We start from the raw sequence: 11,600 nt of genomic DNA, 5'->3' as shown, positions 1-11,600 counted from the left end.
CTCTAGAAGGATGGGTGATGGAAGAAATGAAAAGCAGACTCAACCATTAGAAAAATGTAAAAATAAGAAATTAAATTACTTTCCATGCTACAGAAAGCACAGCGAACTGCACTGGACTGTAACAATGTATCCTCTTTCTTTTGTGCTGTTTTCTACCCTTGCACAATGAGAAACAAAGCAGACAATTCTTCAGATTGCTTCCCTCCTCCTGTCGTCTCTCTAGGTGAGATAACTCAATTATGTGCTTGCTTAAGCAGCATGTATACTAAAATTGGAACGACACAGTAGATTCTCACGGCCTCTGAGCAAGGGTGACAATAGAGGTTTATGAAGCATTCCATATTTTTCTCAACAACTCCATTATTACAATAACCAAGCCAAGTAAAAACACAACAACAATAATAAGGAAAACAGCAGGCTAATATCCCTGATAAACATAGATTTTAAAAAGCCTTAATAAAATAGTTACAAACCAAACACAGACACACACCATGAGTTATTTTGTAAAGCAGTAAGTGCTTTTATTCCCCCCCCCCCCACTGACACTAGTAAAACTTTGGTCTCTTTGAATAGCTTTAGAAAGTTTTGAATTATTACTTTAGGCTATAAACAGCCCAGCCCAGATTCTTATAAACACAACATGAAATAAATACAAAACTGCATATGTCTTTGGCACCTTATCTAATCACACCCACAGAAAAGGTTGAGGTTTTCAATTGAGCTAAAGAAATTACCAATACTTGGTCTTTTTGAGATAATAGTTCTTATCTGAAGTTTAAAATAAAAAGTAGACACTAGTCCAACTGTTTCAAGTATTTCAATGAATAAATCTTACATACAAGTTCTTGATTTATGGAAATTCCCAATACTCAAATATTTGTTAGGATACAAAACTTATTGGTGAGATGATGTAATGTGGTGGTGTAACCAGGACCACATCTTTGTCTCTTGAATCTCTGAGGTCACTGATTAATGTGATCAACAGAGAAGCAGACCACAGATCTGGTTAAGCACTCCCTTGTTTTATTGGCAATTTGGGACCTTAGGCTTAATGCTGGGGAGGGAATCTGAAAGCAGAAAATCTCACACTTTTTATTTTTAAGGAAAGATTGCATTGGTATTTTGTCTAGGCATGGAGAAGACAGGATGGACTGAGAACAGTCGAGAAGAACATTTAATTTAACCATAGAGTCAAGAGTTCTTTACAGTGAGATCCTTGAATTGTCTTTGAGGTGAAAATTTAGAAAAAAATCAATCATGTGCTACAAAATGTATTGTGTAGCTTTGTAACCCGAATGCTGAAAGAACACTTGTTGTTGTTGCATGTGGTGTGTTTGTATGTACACAGGCAGGCCAGAGGTTGCTGTTGAATATCTTCCTCAATTGATCTTCACCTGGGTTTTTCAGACTATCTAGGCTGACCGGTCAGTGATCTCCAAAGATCTACCTACATCTGCCTCCCCATCACTGGGCTTTCAGATACATGCCACTTTTTTGTGTGTGCATTTTAGGGATCTTAATTTAGGTCCCCATGCTCATGTAGCAGGCACTTTATCTACTGATCCATCTCCCCATCCTGAATTGTTGCTTTCGAGTGAACTATTTAACCCGTATACAATGTGAAAAGTGACGACATGTACTTTTTTTTTTTTGCACTATTCCTGTCATTGAATCATTTTCTGTTTGTTCTGAAAACCCTGAACACTGTGGTTTATCTGGATGAGCACTGATGGTCTCATGTGTTGAATGCTGCTCCTGACATAAAATGATTAAAGCAACTGTTAATTGGTAATGATCTATGTTAAGTGAAAAATCAGGTTAGCGCATCACATGACATGAGTAGTTTCAAAGAATCATCAGTCATCCTCCCACTGCCTGTTGGGAATATGAGTTCTTGCCAGTGTTTTCATTACTTGGGTGTGCATGCCTTCTGAGAAGATGTGTAGAACTACTACTGGATGTGACTTGACATGATTTGCATGTTTGAAAATCATATACTGTAGTTCTCTTGTCTTGAAAGGGCCAGAAAAAAATAAATAATTAATATATGCTAACACAACTCACATGCTTTGTTATTGCACCATAAAACTGGGGAGTTGTTGGTTGCAAGCACAGGCTTAGTTATTATGAAATAAGTATTGTCTAGGTTACCAGCATCAACACTGACATAACTGAGCCTAGATAACATGGCCTTCTTTGGGCTTTTGCTTGACGTAAATTAGATAAACAGACAACTAGCTTCATCTGAATTCTGTAATTAAAGAAATAACCAGTTACCATTCTTATTTATGGTCTTCCCAATATTTAACAAATTACATTCTGTTGGTGATACGGAACTACAGAGAGGGAACTCACTTTATAATTGGAAGGGCCAGTCCATAAGCCATGCGCTGCTGGTAGGCCTATGCTCACACTGTTATAGTTACCTGGCTTGCTGTTATACTAGGATGGCAAGGTAAGTTTTGTAGCAGCGTCAGACAGTGTTTATAATAAAGCGCTGTGGTAGCTGTGACATTAGTCAGTGTACAGACTTAATAACTGGACCATTGCTTTTACGAGCATCTTTTGGGTGTGGTATACCCAGCGGAGAGGAATATCAGAGCTCTCATTACACATTTTAATCACTGTTATTCTCAAGTACTGGAAACTGGGTCATTTTCTCACTGAGCTTTGTGGGAACTTTTTCTTTTTTTTATCATTCCATGAAGACAGTAGAAGTTATCTTAATTGTTTGGAATTGCCAAGTGGTGGAGATCTGGAAATTTAATATCTTCTTCTAATACTCCTCCGTCACTACCTCAGGCACTTTCTCACTGAGGTCTGTTTATTTCCTAAAACCTCCCCTCCTTTGGAATGCTATTTCAACTGGTCTAGGCTTGGAATTCCCTGGCCTTTACCTGGTGCAAGAAATAGTCTCATGAAGACTATTTAACCATAGAGTCAAAAGTTCTTTACAGTGAGATCCTTGAATTGTCTTTGAGGTGAAAATTTAGAAAAAAAATCAATCATGTGCTACAAAATGTATTGTGTAGCTTTGTAACCTGAATGCTGAAAGAACACTTGTTGTTGTTGTATGTGGTGTGTTTGTGTGTACACAGGCAGGCCAGAGGTTGCTGTTGAATATCTTCCTCAATTGATCTTCACCTGGGTTTTTCAGACTATCTAGGCTGACCGGTCAGTGATCTCCAAAGATCCACCTACATCTGCCTCCCCATCACTGGGCTTTCAGATACATGCCACTTTTGTGTGTGTGCATTTTAGGGATCTTAGTTTAGGTCCCCATGCTTATGTAGCAGGCACTTTATCTACTGATCCATCTCCCCATCCTGAATTGTTGCTTTTTCTTTGATATAGTTTTTCCAGATCATTATTGTAAGAACTAATGTCTTATGTCCAACCACATTTGATGCATTTAAATCTAGCAATTGTGCTGCATATGCACAGAGAATGAGCATGCAAGATAAACAAGAATAAATCATCCCACTTATGATATTAATAACCTTAGGAGAAAACAAACAAAAGCAACATGATAAAGGATGTAGCAATGTTATACCTAGCATTCTGTTGTTTTGTTTTTAATTAAGACTTACGAATCTTTACTTTGTATATAAGATTAAAGTGAACATTCTATATTCAGCAAAATATAAAATTATTTTTTCTTAATTCTTGTGTTTAATTTACCCCTCTGCAAAGCCATTAGCACTGTTTAGTATAAAAGGATCTGTTAAACACTTAATAAAAGAAGAGAAGACTGGTCTTGCCCGCTGTCTGCCTGATGGAGGTTGGCCACATAGGCAAGAGTTCCACGAGAAAAGGCAGGGTGTAAGAAAGACCTGGGAATCTTCTTGTCAACTAAATGTAGAAGCTATTCATTAGCAATCTATAGTTCATGTCCATGTGCTGTAGGTAGTTTCGGTAACTTATCAGTTGCTACGCCACTGAGGAAAATGACACTTCCTGCCCTAACCACCATTAACTGCCAAGAGCTCCTCATGGAGGGTGGGACCTCATTAGTACATGCTCTAGCCACAATTGTATATTAACTGGCTTGTGATTATCATAGGACACTTAAAAAATTCTAAATTTATTCCTTGACAATTTCATGTATGTATAAAATATATTCTGATCATACCTACCTCTACCATTTCTGATTCCCTTGCCATCTCTTCTAATCCTCCCCTTTCTCCTTAAAAGTCGCTGTAGCAGGAATCTTAAAAGTTCTTATTAATAAAATCAAACCTGAGACCAGGTATTGGGGTGAACACTGGAAGATCAGAGAGACAGAACAAGCCACAGCTAACCTCACCTGGCCAACTTCTTGGCTGATCTTGTTTCCTCAGACTGGAAGCCTCTGTGTCCTCATATCTGAATGGCTCTCAGCTGAACTGTGCTTCTCAAAACCTAAAAGCTTAACCAGCCAAAATGCTTCTAGTTTCTGGTCCTCATGCCTTATATACCTTTCTGCTTTCTACCACCACTCCCTGGGATTAAAGGCTCGCTTTCTGGGATTAAAGGCGTGAGTCACCATGCTTGGTTGTATCCTTGAACAGATGGATTTCTGTCTCTGAAATGCTAGGATTAAAGGCATGTGCTACCACTGCCTATCCTCTATGTTTTATATTGTGGCTGTTCTGTCTCTGACCCCAGATAAGTTTATTAGGGTGCACAATATTTCGGGGAACACAATACCACCTCAGTCCCTCTCCTGATTTTATGTCATTTTGTGTTGTGGCCTATTGAGTTAACCAGGGATATACACATGACGGGTGGTTTTAACTAGTCACTAGAACATAGGAGACTCACCATTGTCTACACCACTGAATCCAGTGACTCCTTCTCCATCAGCATCCATCTACAAATAGTCAATAGATCCCAGGCAAGGGATCCTCGAGAGCCCCAACCACCATCCATGAATAAGGATTAAAAGGCCCAGTCTTGTGAAAAAACAAAACAAAACAAAACAAAACACAGTTGCAATAAATTCATGAGTGAACCAGTCATGTAAGGCCAAGAAGATATTGTTTCACATCCCTCTTCCTCATTATTCTTTCTGTCTCTTCTTCAGGGTTGTTGCCTGAGTTTTGGAAGGAGTGATATAGATGTCTTAGGGATGGGCATTCAACAGTTACTTAATCTCAGAACCTTGAGTAGCTATGAGTCTCTTTATTCTCTTCCATTAGGTGCAAAATGAAGCTTTTCTGAACAAGGTTAAAAGTAGTACTTGTCAACAGGAATATACAACTATTTAGATGGAACTTTGACACCACATTTATTTAGCAAAACAACAAGATTAAGATCCACTCCTTCAAAGCTCCACCAGCTATGTTTAAGAACATAAGGCTAATAATAAGAGTGCTTTATAATCAAATATAAAAATTTTGTGGCATTTAAACTGTTATTTTGACTATTTCATCTATGTTAAAATAATAAAAATGAAAGGTTAAAATGAGATCTTAAATATCAGATCAGTATCTTTGTTTTTAGTTAAGCAATAATTCATTTCCTTGCTTATATTTTATTTATTAAACTATCTTCAGCTCAACTGCCACTTTTGAGTCAGACATTGGACTGTGTCTTAGGGATAGATAAGTAATAGAGGCATTGCTGGCAAGAACATGGAATTTGGAGAGAAAAGTAGAGAAACCATGAAAAAACTTTAGTGTAATATAGCAGGGATGATGACGTCAGAGGAGAGGAGAAATGTCAAATCGTATGAACCAAAGAAGTTCTCCTGGAGAAGATGATGCTTCTATTGAAAGTCCAGAGACAGATTGTTGGTGTTTGCCAGACACACCTCTGGTTGCAATGTTTCCCAGGCATTGGAAACAACATAGAGGAAGTCCTGAATTTCACCTCCAGTATTTGTGAACATATTGTGCAGACAAGTAGTAAGGCAACGGAATGTTATTATTTTCATTATATTATAAATAAGAAATTATGTGAAGTACTTCAAATAACAGGTGATATATCTGTGGAAAGGAGAAGTTTGTTTTGTGAATGGTTTCTCACTTTTTATTCTCTGCTTCTTTGTAACATTAATAATTTCAAATTGCCACTTATCCTTTGGTCAGTTACAGTTGTCTTAGTGAACATGATTTATACTTTGGAGTGGTAGGAGGGAATACACTTTGCTTGGATTGCAATGAATAGATAGGAAAATAGTGTGAACACGAGTGGTATGTTGTAGCAAGCTTTATGGACAAGAGGAGGCGAAAAATAGAGGATGATTCACCTTTGCACATCCCATGTCTCATGGGCTTTGCATGTATGCCATCTACTGTTATGTAACAAATAAACTTAGCTACCAACTATGCATTTATTATTTCAGCATAGATCAGGAGTCTAGAGCAACTGTGCTGAATGCGCATTTGATTAAAATCTCTCTTAACTCTAGAAGTCAAGTTGTTGGCCAGTTGATTTCTCATCTAGGGATTGAGCAGAAGTATCTACTTTGTTTCTTCAGGTTTAGGGAAGAGTCTATTTCTTTGGTGCTATAGAATATACCTGGTTGTTCAAAGCTGTTAGTGTGGGAAAGGGGCAGCTGAAGACTGGTGGTATGGGTAGAGGTATGGAAAGGAGGGAGGGAGTAAAGGAGAGAGAAAGGGTGAGAGGGAAGAAAAGGAGGCCAAGGAAGAAGAAGAGGAGGAAAGTTTGAGTTTCTTTTTATGAATATGTGAGGCATACCTAAAAATACCTCTTCGATTAAATCAGCTGACTAGAGGACTTCATTACATTGATAAATTCCCTTTACTTTTGCCCTAAGAGACAACATAATCTTGAGGGTGCTATCCCTTCACTACTATCTATTCTTTGGTTTAAAAATGTTATAGATTGTGGTGCTTTGAATACAAATGGCCCCCATAGGCTCATAGATTTGAACACTTGGTCACCATGGAGTGGCATTGTTAGAAGGTCTGGTCTTGGAGTAGGTGTGACCTTTTTGGAGGAGGTATGCCACTGTGGGTGGGCTTTGAGGTTTCAAAAGCCCAAGACTGGTTCAGTGGCCCTTTCTCAAACTGCTGCCTGTACATCCAGATGTAGACGTCTTAGCTCCTCTCCAGCACCATGTCTGCCTACATGCTGCCATGCTTCCTTCCATGCTGATAATGGACTAAACCTCTAAAACTGTAAGAAAGCCCCAATTAAATGCTTTCCTTTATAAGAGTTGCCATCATCATGGTGCTTCTTTACAGCAATAGAACACTGACTAAGCTGAAGTTGGGGTATTGCTGTGACAGGCTTGATCATGCTGCTTGTTGGTGGAATTTAGACTTTGGGATTTTGAATTAGGAAAGCAATTGAACACTTTAAACTGGGCTTAATGGGACATGCTAGTAGACACATGTAAGACAGTGGTGCTGAGAGCAATGTATATTATGAGGGCCCAGCTCAAGTTGTTTCAGAAGAGAAGAGTGTTAGTAATTGGTCTAGAGACACTTCTTGTGATATTTCAGTGAAGAATGTGGTTGCTTTCTGCCCTTGTCAAAAAAAATATGCCTGGGCTAAATTAGAGAGTTTTGGATTAATGGCATGGCAGAGGAGATTTCAAGAGGACCTAGTACTGACATGTCATGTGGTTATTAGGGGTTACTCTTATGCAGATCTATAATGAAGAGGAGCAAACTGAGCAAGGAAAAATACAAAGTGTACAATCTGAGGAGAAAAGAGGCACCAGGAAATGTAATAGAGTCCTGTGCTCAAGGAGACAAAAGATTAAAGAAAAAGCCTGATGCTAAATGGAACTAAGGGAGTGGTGACCTCAGGGCAAGACCCCATTTAGCTAACCTTCCAACTTGTAAAAATGAATTAAAGAAAAGCTTAAGCAGTGAAGGAACCCACCAAACCCAGAAAGCTGATGACAGCATAATTGAATGAGGGGGCCATGTTCAAGGCCCAGCAAACAGCAGAACTTGGCAGCTTCAGCTGTGTGGTTCTGGCTTTAGAGTTAAAGATACTAGAAGGGGGTTGTGGAATCTCTCTCCATGCCTAAAGAAAGGCACTAAGGCCATACATGTGTCAGGGGTGTCCCTGCACAGAGGCCGAGAGAGGTCTTTGTGTGAAAATGTGAAGATGAAGTGTTAGAGACCCCAAGATGTTGAAGAAGACAGAACCATGGGATACTTGTCAAGGAAAGCTGCAGACTGTGTGGAACCAGCCCAAGAGAAGGAAGTGTGTTGCTGTCAACAAAGCTGAGAAGAGTTGGAGATCTGAAGAGCCCTTTGACATTAGACATGGAGGTGCAAAGTCTGGAGTTTGCCCAGCTGACATTTGGTCTCACTATTCTCCCTTTCTCCCACTTTGGAATGGTCATATACATTCCATGTCATTATATGTTGGAAGTATGTGATCTGCTTTTTAATTTTGATTTTGCAGGGGATTATGGTTAAGAGATTGCCATGAGTCTCATAAGAGACTTTGTACTTTTTAAAAAATATATAAATATTTTTTTTATTTTATATAAACTTAATTTCACGTATCAGCCACAGATTCCTCTATCCTCCCTCCTCCTACCCACCAGGCCTCCCCCGCAATCCATCCTCCATTCCCACCTCCTCCAAGGCAAGGTCTACCCTGGGGAGTCAGCCCAGCCTGGTAGACTTAGCCAAGGCAGGTCCAGTCCTCTCCTCCCTACACCAAGGCTGAGCAAAGTGTTCTAGCATAGGCCCCAGGCTCCAAAAAGCCAGCCCATGCACCAAGGACAGGTTCAGGCTCCACTGCCTGGGGGCCTCCCAAACAGTTCAAGCTAATCAACTGTCCCACTTATCCAGAGGGCCTGGTCCAGTTCCATGGGGGCTCCTCAGCCATTGGTTCACAGTTCATGCTTTTCCACTAGTTTGGCTATTTGTCCCTGTACTTTTTCCAATCATGGTCTCAATATCTCTCCCTCATACAATCCCTCCTCTCTCTTGTTGATTGGGCTCCTGGAGCTCCACCTGGGGCTCGTCTGTGGCTCTCTACACCTGCTTCCATCAGACACTGGATGAGAGTTCTATCATGACAGCCAGGGTGTTTGGCCATCAGATCTCCAGAGCAGGTCAGCTCAGGCACTCTCTCGACCATTGTCAGTAGTCCACAGTGGAGGTATCTTTGTGGATTTCTTGGGACCTCTCTATCTCTCTGTTTCTTCCTATTCCCCTGGGGTCTTCATTCATCATGGTATCTCCCTCCCCATTCTCCCAATCTGCTCCTGATCCAGCTGGTACCTCCTGCTCCCCTAAGCTCTCTTTCCCCCGACCCTAGAGAGAGAGGAGGAGATGGAGACTTTGTACTTTTAAACAGTGTTGAGACTGTTACAGAGTATGGGGACTTTTGAAGTTGGACTGAAAGCATTTTTTTTTTTTTTACATTATGATATGCCTACAAGATTATGGAGCCAGGGAATGGAACGTGATGGCTTAAATGAGAATGGGCCCCATAGGCTCATAGATTTGTATGCTTGGTCACCAGCAAGTGGCATTAATAGAGGTATAACCTTGTTTGAGTAGGTATGGCATTTTTTGGAGTAGGAATGACCTTGTTGGAAGAAGTGTATGTTGTTGTTTGTTTTTGCTCTTTATCTCTTTGGGGGTCCATCACCTAGCTCCCAAATAAATCACACATGGAAGCTTATTTTTACTTATACATGACCAGCCTTAGCTTGGCTTGTTTCTTGCCAGTTTTTTCTTAACTTGAATTAACCCATCTGTCTTTTGCCTCTGGGCTTTTACCTTTTCTTACTTCTGTAATATTACTTTCACTCATACTCCGTGGCTGGCTATGTGGCTACATGGCTGACTCCTGATGTCCTCCTCCTTCTCTGACTACTTCTTTTTTCCTCTCAGATTTCTCCTTCTGTATATTCTCTCTGCCTGTCAGCCCCATCCATCCTTTCTCCCTTTTATCTCACTATTGGCCATTAAGTTCTTTATTAGACCACTAGGTATTTTAGACAGGTATAGTAACATAGCTTCCCAGAGTTCAACAAATGCAACACACTGTAAAATAATATTCTACAACAAGTGTGTCATTAGGGGTGGGCTTTGATGTTTCAAAAGTCGAAACTAGGCCCAGTGGGCTCTTTCTCTTCCTGCTGCCTACAGATCTAGATGTAGGTAGAACTCTCAGCTCCTCTCTAGCATCATATCTGTCTGCATGCTGCTGTCATGGTTCCCAACTATGCTGATAATGGACTAAACCTCTGAAACTGCAAGAAAGCCCCAATTAAATGTTTTTCTTTATAAGAGTTGCCATGGTCATGGTGTCCCTTCATAGCAATAGAACACTGACTAAGACACAGATCCTGTGTATACCCAAACTGATAGATTACATAAAGAGGTACATGATACTGGTAGGCATCCTGAGGGCTACTACAATGCCCTGTGGCCAAAAGTATATCAACTGTGCTGTGTGTGCTTAATGAGGACCTAATGCTTATTACCACTACCAAAAAAAATCAATAAAGGCATCTAACATTATAGAATTAGTTGAGAGAGAAAAATTTGATAAACATGTAGAAAAATGCTAGGCTTCAGGAAGGTGGAAGGATAGTTATTTTTAAAAATATAATTTTTATTTTTTGTGAATTTTATGTATGTATACAATGTATTTTGATGATATCGACACTCGTCTTCCTCATCCAATTCCTCCTGGATCCTCCTCATACTCATTTCCAACTTCACTCCTTTTAGAAAAATAACACACCAAATCTAGTTAGTACTGTCGATGTGCGCATGGATATGGGGCCATCCATTGGAGCACGGTCAATCTATCAAGAGCCACACCCTATAGAAAACTGACCCACCAGGCGGTGGTGGCGCACGCCTTTAATCCCAGCACTTGGCAGGCAGAGACAGGTGGATCTTTGTGAGTTCAAGGCCAGCCTGGTCTACAGAGTGAGATCCAGGAAAGTCTCAAAGCTATACAGAGAAACCCTGTCTTGAAAAACCAAAAAAAAAAAAAAAAAGAAAACTGACCCATCCTTTTCTAGCAACCCTCAAGTGTCAATAGCTCTTCCTCTAGGACTGGGAGCTCTTTTGTCCTTCCCCAGTCCACCCTGAAATGAATGTCAATTGTCTTGATCTTGTGCAGAAACCATAGCTGCTATGAGTTCATGGAAGCAATGGTCCTGTCATAGCCAGAACACACTGTTTACCTCTATTCCGCAATGGCCTTCGGCTGTTACAATCTTCTGCTCTTTCATCCAGGATGTTCCCTGAGCCTTGTGGGAAGGGTGTGTGATACAGATGTCTCATTTGTGGTTGAGAGCACTAATGAATGAAAACCGTCAGCTTATCAATTGTGATTGCATAGTGAGAAATGTACACAAATGGCGAAACTTAACCCTTTGTCCTTAGCACAAGTGTTGATTTGTAAAGTTAAATTTATTTATTTACATTCCGAAGCTCAGTTTCCCCTCCCTCTCCTCACAGTCCCTCTTTCTGCCTCCCTTCTTGCCCCCTCCATCTACTCTTCCTCTGTTTCTTTTCAGAAGAGGACAGGCCTCCCATGGATATCAACCAGAATGACATAGACTTTTAACTGATACAAAAATAAAATAAACTATACACTGTAGTGGGGTATTGTGATTTATTTTTACACATGTACATATTATGCTATGTTTA

The 11,600-nt window shown here is 40.1% G+C and overlaps 1 non-coding gene across 1 annotated transcript; it reads left to right on the top strand.

Moving 5' to 3' along the window:
• Positions 1-241: 241 nt before the first annotated feature.
• On the top strand, positions 242-347 carry LOC128112338 (U6 spliceosomal RNA). Its single transcript, XR_008218957.1, has one exon. It is a non-coding gene; the product is annotated as a U6 spliceosomal RNA (small nuclear RNA).
• Positions 348-11,600: the final 11,253 nt, after the last annotated feature.

This window comes from Peromyscus californicus, unplaced genomic scaffold, assembly GCF_007827085.1.
Source record: "Peromyscus californicus insignis strain IS unplaced genomic scaffold, ASM782708v3 Scaffold_16__1_contigs__length_79575227, whole genome shotgun sequence".
NCBI lineage: Eukaryota > Metazoa > Chordata > Mammalia > Rodentia > Cricetidae > Peromyscus > Peromyscus californicus.
Note: the sequence above shows the minus strand (reverse complement) of the source record. Positions and strands in the feature narration are given on the sequence as shown.